A 9,354-nucleotide genomic window follows, 5' to 3' on the forward strand; every position below is an offset into this window, starting at 1 on the left:
AATGCACCAGGAGCGGTCTGGGCTCCAGAGGCAGAGCTGTTTGGGGAATACTACATTAGCAGAAAGGCATGGTAGTCCAGACACAGCAGCAGCATCACCAGCCCTAAGCACTGAAAAATCATCAGTTGGGTTTAAAACCCACAAGATATTAAAAAAACACGTACACATTTTGGGTTCTTTTTATTTGCCTTCTGGTTTCTGAGCCTAAAAGTTACACTGAGGTCACATTTTCAAACTTTCCCCTGCAATCATAATGGCTAGAAACTTGCTTTTTATAGACAAACCAAAGCAGAGATTCTTACATATTCATGTGACTCCAGGAGCTGGGGCTTAAAGACAGACACTAAATATAGTGTGACTCATGATAAAGTCACACAAGTTAGCAATGCTGCAGTCCCTACTGACAGATGTTCAATAATAGCAAAAATAATCCTCTCAGGACGGTACAAGAGCCAAGGACCAATGGATCCAGCTATGGAACGGCCTTCCTGAGCCATTAGCGGAGTCTAGACTCAGAGCAACTTTAGGGACACAGAGAACCTGGCCCTTGGACAAAGCCCGTTACTGGAGTGACATTCATAACCCTCCTGCCCCGCCCCCCGAGAATAAAAACCAACAAATCCCACCATAAGACCAGCTTTCTACCTCAAAAGGGAGCAGAACCAAAGACTCCAAGGAATCCAGTTGCTAATGGATATTACATGGGAGGTGCCCACACGCTACATGGTGAGTGTCGGTACAAGCCCTGACATTGCCTGATCCTGACCTGCCTGCCTACCTTCTCGATCCCCTTTGGGAGAGTTAATAGCTGGCTGGACCCCTCTGTGTTTGGCTGAGGTTATGTTTTATTTGCATTTGGTTTTCAAAGAAAAAGGAAGATGCAAGAGGAAGCCCTGGAGTCAGTGACCCCTGAACCCTCTCATGTGACAATCTTTGTAACCCTGACCTAGATCCCTTCATGAGCCCTCTTGACTGCTGGTGTTGGCGAGGCTTGGATTCAGGGTACTTCCATCCTGTTAGAATGGCACATCCTCTTTTATACAACGCTTGTGCAATACTTCCTTAGACAATAGTTCAGGGCTATTTTTTCAAAAGTCTATTAGTCTCCCTCCCTAAGTAAGCAGGGCTTTCTGTTTAAGGGGATAAGAAGATGGGGCTGTTGCACCCTTGGTTTTGCATTATTTATATATTTTATACTTTCCTGAGTCAGTTGTTACAGAATTAAAACCCAGACAAGTTATGTGATAAACAGGTACTCAGCGTTTAAAACGTGGCTAACGTTTTTCCCTATGATTTGACTGCATGAGCCGCAGACTTGCGCTGCCTCTATGGTCCAACACAGATCACAGACAAAGATCTGGTCAAGCTGGTCTTCACTAGTCAGCCACAAACAAGGTGAAAGAAAACCGCCATGGTTTCTTGCTGGCCATAATGTAAATGCTGAGATTCAGTGCAGAATTAATGAGGGCCAAGGCAATGAACCAGCCAGCCTTGTATAAAATGGCACACTTTTACTTTGCAGGCTACATCTGTGAGCACCAGAACAAACAACGGAGGCCAACAGGCGATGAATCCACCAGTTACAATCAGAAATATCCTACACCATGCCATAGATCTCTGAGTTATTAGTATGTAAATATCCATGCAAAGCATAACAATTGTTGCCAAAATGGTTATAAAGACACTTATGGAATAAAGAGGCAAACCCTGTTGAGCAGTCTGGTAAGTTGTTGATACATTTTCCATTGAGGGTTTCTAACAGTACCAGGGAAACTGAGATAAGCCGACATGGTCTGATAAGAAAACCTTGTACTTCTTATTTGCCTCATAAGGCCTCCTTTTAACCACAATCAAATGTCTCTCAATGACTAGGTCTAACAAACTAAAAATGGAAGCTCCTAGGGCAACAAACATCTAGCCTTTCCTAATAAACCAGATTGCGTAAGACAGTCTTGGAGTTTTCCTTCCAGACATAAGAATGTTACTCAGTCCTGGTCTACACTAGGACTTTAGGTCGAATTTAGCAGCGTTAAATCGATGTAAACCTGCACCCATCCACACGATGAAGCCCTTTTTTTCGACTTAAAGGGCTCTTAAAATTGATTTCCTTACTTCACCCCTGACAAGTGGATTAGCGCTTAAATCGGCCTTGCCGGGTCGAATTTGGGGTACCGTGGACACAATTCAACAGTATTGGCCTCCGGGACCTATCCCGGAGTGCTCCATTGTGACTGCTCTGGACAGCACTCTCAACTCAGATGCACTGGCCAGGTAGACAGGAAAAGAACTGCGAACTTTTGAATCTCATTTCCTGTTTGGCCAGCGTGGCAAGCTGCAGGTGACCAGGCAGAGCTCATCAGCAGAAGTGACCATGATGGAGTCCCAAAATCGCAAAAGAGCTCCAGCATGGATTGAATGGGAGGTACAGGATCTGATCGCTGTATGGGGAGAGGAATCCGTGCTATCAGAACTCCGTTCCAGTTTTTGAAATGCCAAAACCTTTGTCAAAATCTCCCAGGGCATGAAGGACAGAGGCCATAACAGGGACCCGAAGCAGTGCTGCATGAAACTTAAGGAGCTGAGGCAAGCCTACCAGAAAACCAGAGAGGCGAATGGCCGCTCCGGGTCAGAGCCCCAAACATGCTGCTTCTATGACGAGCTGCATGCCATTTTAGGGGGTTCAAACACCACTACCCCAGCCGTGTTGTTTGACTCCTTCAATGGAGATGGAGGCAACACAGAAGCAGGTTTTGGGGACAAAGAAGATGATGAGGTTGTAGATCGCTCACAGCAAGCAAGCGGAGAAACCGGTTTTCCCGACAGCCAGGAACTGTTTCTCACCCTGGACCTGGAGCCAGTACCCCCTGAACCCACCCAAGGCTGCCTCCTGGACCCGGCAGGCGGAGAAGGGACCTCTGGTGAGTGTACCTTTTAAAATAATATATGTGGTTTAAAAGCAAGCATGTGAAAGGAATAATTTGCCCTGGCATTCACAGCTCTCCTGGATGTACTCCCAAAGCCTTTGCAAAAGATTTCTGGGGAGGGCAGCCTTATTGCGTCCTCCATGGTAGGACGCTTTACCACTCCAGGCCAGTAACACATGCTCAGGAATCATTGTACAACAAAGCATTGCAGTGTATGTTTGCTGGCGTTCAGACAACATCTGTTCTTTATCTCTCTATGTTATCCTCAGGAGAGTGAGATATCATTCATGGTCACCTGGTTGAAATAGGGTGCTTTTCTTTAGGGGACACTCAGAGGTGCCCGTTCCTGCTGGGCTGTTTGCCTGTGGCTGAACAGAAATGTTCCCTGCTGTTAGCCATGGGGAGGGGGTAGCCATGGGGAGGGGGGAGGCAAAATGCAATCTTGTAACGAAAGCACATGTGCTATGTATGTAATGTTAACAGCAAGGTTTACTCTGAAAGAGCGTAGCCACTGTTTTATAAAATGTGTTTTTTAAATACCGCTGTCTCTTTTTTTTCCTCCACCAGCTGCATGTGTTTCAATGAACACACGATCTTCTCCTTCCCAGAGGCTAGTGAAGATTAGAAAGAAAAAAAAAACGCACTCGTGATGAAATGTTCTCTGAGCTTATGCTGTCCTCCCACACTGACAGAAGACAGACGAATGCATGGAGGCAAATAATGTCAGAGTGCAGGAAAGCACAAAATGACCGGGAGGAGACGTGGTGGGCTGAAGACAGGGCTGAAGCTCAAATGTGGCGGCAGCGTGATGAGAGGAGGCAGGATTCAATGCTGAGGCTGCTGGAGGATCAAACCACTATGCTCCAGTGTATGGTTGAGCTGCAGCAAAGGCAGCTGGACCACAGACTGCCACTACAGCCCCTGTGTAACCAACCGCCCTCCACCCCAAGTTCCATAGCCTCCACACCCAGATGCCCAAGAACGCGGTGGGGTGGGGGCACCGGCCAACCAGCCACTCTACCCCAGAGGATTGCCCAAGCAACAGAAGGCTGGCATTCAATAAATTTTAAAGTTGTAAACTTTTAAAGTGCTGTGTGGCATTTTCCTTCCCTTCGCCACCACCCCTCCTGGGCTACCTTGGTAGTCATCCCCCTATTTGTGTGATGAACGAATAAAGAATGCATGAATGTGAAGCAACAATGACTTTATTGCCTCTGCAAGCAGTGATCGAAGGGAGGAGGGGAGGGTGGTTAGCTTACAGGGAAGTAGAGTGAACCAAGGGGCAGGGGGTTTCATCAAGGAGAAACAAACAGAACTTTCACACCGTAGCCTGGCCAGTCATGAAACTGGTTTTCAAAGCTTCTCTGATGCGTACCGCGCCCTCCTGTGCTCTTCTAACCGCCCTGGTGTCTGGCTGAGCGTAACCAGCAGCCAGACGATTTGCCTTAACCTCCAACCCCGCCATAAACGTCTCCCCCTTACTCTCACAGATATTGTGGAGAACACAGCAAGCAGTAATAACAGTGGGAATATTGGTTTCGCTGAGGTCTAAGCGAGTCAGTAAACTGCGCCAGCGCGCCTTTAACGTCCAAATGCACATTCTACCACCATTCTGCACTTGCTCAGCCTGTAGTTGAACAGCTCCTGACTACTGTCCAGGCTGCCTGTGTACGGCTTCATAAGCCATGGCATTAAGGAGTAGGCTGGGTCCCCAAGGATAACTATAGGCATTTCAACATCCTCAACAGTTATTTTCTGGTCTGGGAATAAAGTCCCTTCCTGCAGCTTTTGAAACAGACCAGAGTTCCTGAAGATGCGAGTGTCATGTACTTTTCCCAGCCATCCCACGTTGATGTCCGTGAAACGTCCCTTGTGATCCACCAGAGCTTGCAGCACTATTGAAAAGTACCCCTTGCGGTTTATGTACTCGCCGGCTTGGTGCTCCGGTGCCAAGATAGGGAGATGGGTTCCGTCTATGGCCCCACCACAGTTAGGGAATCCCATTGCAGCAAAGCCATCCACTATGACCTGCACATTTCCCAGGGTCACTACCCTTGATATCAGCAGATCTTTGATTGCTTTGGCTACTTGCATCACAGCAGCCCCCACAGTAGATTTGCCCACTCCAAATTGATTCCCGACTGACCGGTAGCTGTCTGGCGTTGCAAGCTTCCACAGGGCTATCGCCACTCGCTTCTCAACTGTGAGGGCTGCTCTCATCTTGGTATTCATGCGCTTCAGGGCAGGGGAAAGCAAGTCACAAAGTTCCATGAAAGTGCCCTTACGCATGCGATAGTTTCGCAGCCACTGGGAATCTGTCCCAGACCTGCAACACTGCAGTCCCACCAGTCTGTGCTTGTTTCCCGAGCCCAGAATCTGCGTTCCACAGCATGAACCTGCCCCATTAGCACCATGATGCATGCATTGGCAGGGCCCATGCTTTGAGAGAAATCTGTGTCCATGTCCTGATCACTCACGTGACCGCGCTGACGTCGCCTCCTCGCCCGGTATCGCTCTGCCAGGTTCTGGTGCTGCATATACTGCTGGATAATGTGTGTGGTGTTTAATGTGCTTCTAATTGCCAAAGTGAGCTGAGTGGCCTCCATGCTTGCCTTGGTATGGCGTCCGCACAGAAAAAAGGCGTGGAACGATTGTCTGCCGTTGCTCTGACGGAGGGAGGGGCGACTGATGACATGGCTTACAGGGAATTAAAATCAACAAAGGGGGTGGGTTTACATCAATGAGTATTTCAGGCAGGACTTCACGGAGGATTCCAATAAGAAATGGTGCACCTAAGTAATTGTTCTTATTGGAACAAGCAGGTTGGTCTGGCCTCTGATTGATACATGGCTAGATTTACCTCGCTGCACCTTCTCTGTGAGTGACTGCAGTGTGACCTAGAGGAATGAGTCCCCTAGACGGGGAGGGGGGGAAGCAAATGAGTACAAAACAAATCTGGTCTATTTCTTGTTTTGATCCACTCCATCTACCTTTTACATCTTTGGCTGGCAGTAGATGGTGCAGAAGGACTGCAAGCCATCCACATCTCATGGCTGCTCAGCAGAAAATGATGCAGTAGGACTGCTAGCCATCCTCACCTCTTGCCTGCCTGGCAGAAGATGGTACAGTAGGACTGCTAGCAATCTGTATCGCCTGCCTGCTCACCATAAGATGGTTCAATAGGACTGACTGCAGGACTAAAGAGAATGACCTGGTCAAGTCACTCCAAATTTAGTCCCTGCACCCATGTCTGCCCAGGCTCTCCTGATCAACCTCACAGAGGCGACCAGGAGCACCTCGGACATGACTATGACAGCTACCAGTCCTACTGTACCTTCTGCTGCCACAAGGCAATGGGTTGATGCTGCTGTGTAGCAATGCAGTACCACATCTGCCAGCACCCAGGAGACATAGGGTGACAGTTACCTGAGCAGGCTCCATGCTTGCTGAGGTATGGCATCTGCACAGGTAACTCAAGAAAAAAGGCACGAAACGATTGTCTGCTGCTGCTTTCATGGAGGGAGGGAGGGAACAGGGGCCTGACGATATGTACCCAGAACCACCCGTGACAATGTTTTAGCCCGATCAGGCATTGGGATCTCAACCCAGAATTCCAATGGGCGGCGGAGACTGCGGGAACTGTGGGATAGCTACCCACAGTGCAACACTCTGGAAGTCAACGCTTGCCTCGGTACTGTGGAAGCATTCCGCCGAGTTAATGCACTCAGAGCATTTTCTGTGGGGGGGGACACACTCGAATATATAAAAACGATTTCTAAAAAAACGACTTCTATAAATTCAACCTAATTTCGTAGTGTAGACATACCCTCAGTAAACTGTGCCAAGTAACAGATCACAGAGAGTTAGACTGCCAACCAAAAAGTACGTACAGTTGTGCAATTTGTTATTTTTCCATAGGGCAACCAACACCATCAAGCTCTCCAGGACTACGAAACTACATATGAACAGACATGCAACATTTGTTCAGTCCATGCGATCAGTTGTTTTTTCTCCTAGAATATATTTCCTTGAGGGCTGAAATTGGACTCTTCCATCTTCAATCAATAGGTCTGAAAAGCTCATTCTCTTTCATACAACAGCAACAGCTTCTTAGCCAGTAATTTACAGCCAATTGTTTAAGAGTCCATTGGCCTCCCACCCCACATAAGAGGGATTTCTGTCTGGGTCATAGCAGGATATGGAGAGGCGGTTCCTGTCAAAAGGGAAGTAGGTTGCATAGGACCCCATGTACTTGTGCGTGTTAGAAATATAGGCAGTAGGGCATCTGGGCCAACACAAAATAGCCCTGAACCATTCATCTCCCCCTTTTTCTATATACCTCCTCAAATCATGCCCTCTTCCTTAAAAGTTGTGCCTTTTAATTTCCCCCCAGGCCCTCTGCAGTAGGCTTTTAGTCATCCTAACATGCATTTTCAGTAATTGCCCAGGGCTCTCATCTACTGTCTTGTATTAGGTTTCAGAGGAACAGCCGTGTTAGTCTGTATTCGCAAAAAGAAAAGGAGTACTTGTGGCACCTTAGAGACTAACCAATTTATTTGAGCATGAGCTTTCGTGAGCTACAGCTCACTTCATCAGATGTTTACCGTGGAAACTGCAGCAGACTTTATATACACACAGAAATCATGAAACAATACCTCCTCCCACCCCACTGTCCTGCTGGTATTATTAACTGTCTAAGGCATCTAGGGTTAAGGTGTTATATAAAAAAAGAAAAATAATTCTTTAGGGCCCCTTAAATGTGATGCTAGACAAAAACAAAACAACATAGTTGTTGCTAGGGTATTATTTAAGGTGTAGGATGTGTGTCTGCTGCAAAATAATGATTTAGTTATGGAAATGAAGTAAACTTAATTTCCTGTTCTTGGCATCTCTTTAAGCTGTAACAGATACATTCAATTTAAAAATCATGTTTACATTATTTTTTAAATTTGAGATAGAAAATTGAAATAAAATATTTAAAAGCTAATTTTATTTAATTTTAATCCTGTGATTAAGAATTCTTTTGCTGCAAACACTAAATTCTTTTAGAAGACAGGAGGTGGCGGCTTGAGGGGATCGGTTTCTTCAGATAGGCCATGTCTCAATTATTAAGTAGAAGGAAAAAATGGCCCAAATAAAGGCTTTGCTTCTCCACAATTGACAAATGCTAGCCCTGTATAAACTGTCATTATTTCATTAGACCGCTACAAAATACAGGTTTGTGAGTGAGTGTGTGCGCGCGTGAGAGCACACTACAAAGCTGCTTCACTTACATTTATCAATGTTCTGTTTTCTCGTGTTATCTTTAAAAGCACATGTGACAGCTACAAAGCATTTATCAGTGCCCACTGTTTCCACGTTAAACATTTGAAAGTTTATTTGTTAAACATAATTGCATCAAGTAAAGTTTTAAAAATCTAAATTCTGTTAAAAAAGTCAGGAAGAAATAATAAAAAGTGGTAAAAAGAGTTAGGACCTCTTTGACAAAAATTAGTTCAAACTAGCCTCTCTTTTAAGTTAGGCCGCATGTATGTTTTGTACAACGTAATGCTGAAGGGAATCTAAAGCTTTCCTGACAGTTTACAAGTAATAAGTTTTTAGAACAATATAGGTTTGTCTGGAATTGCCTTTGAATGCTGGGCAATTCATTTAGGCAAAACTTTAAAAAGCAAGCTAATGCTATTTTTTTGAAGACTGGGATATTTCTACAAAATATCCCTAAGACAAAAACTTGAGCGTGAGTGCTACAAAGCATTTTTCATGTTAAACTTACAAGTTTATTTGTTAAAACTGTACGTGGTGTGATGATGCTTAAGAGAATTTAAACTTTTTAAAAAGTTAGGAAGAAATCGCATCATCCTCTTTGGTAAAAAGCATGATCACTTCTTTCACATTAATTAGTTTAAACTAGCATTCGGAACATGCTAGGTGGAACTAGATGGGATTCCTGATCTGGCACAAGCTGTCGGGGCAGGGGAGTTTAGGGAGCCACATGGAGTTGGCATTTACAGACATGCATAGCTAATTAGCAGCACTTCCTCCCCCCTCCCCCCCGATGTTGTACAACATCACCCCAAAAAACACGGAGACCCAAACCCACTTGTCAAGTTGACAGCAAAGACCTCAGAAAGGAAAGGGTGAGAAGACAGCCAGGACTGCTGTCTGACTCTGCCATAGGCTGCATTCGTCTCCTTAAGAAAACATCCCCCAGCAACCCCTGCAGCAGAATCCTCCCTAGCAGGGCTCTAATCCTGGTGCTGATCAGTCCCTGGGGGGAAGCCCTGTTTTGCATTTCCTCTGAGGCCAGCCCTTGCTTTATCTTTATGGCTAAGGGGCTCCCCTGCTGGGAGGGAGACGATGACAGAGATCAGGAAGAGTTAAGGGAGTAAGCTGCTGATGAAGCCCGATCTGTCAAACCAGATGGAGAGGG

General features: G+C 46.0%; 1 pseudogene; it reads right to left on the minus strand.

Annotated features, from left to right (window-relative positions):
- Window positions 1-1,376: 1,376 nt before the first annotated feature.
- On the minus strand, window positions 1,377-6,881 carry LOC140902770 (sphingosine 1-phosphate receptor 3-like; annotated as a pseudogene).
- Window positions 6,882-9,354: the final 2,473 nt, after the last annotated feature.

Source organism: Lepidochelys kempii, chromosome 24 (genome assembly GCF_965140285.1).
Source record: "Lepidochelys kempii isolate rLepKem1 chromosome 24, rLepKem1.hap1, whole genome shotgun sequence".
In the NCBI taxonomy this organism is placed as follows: domain Eukaryota; kingdom Metazoa; phylum Chordata; order Testudines; family Cheloniidae; genus Lepidochelys; species Lepidochelys kempii.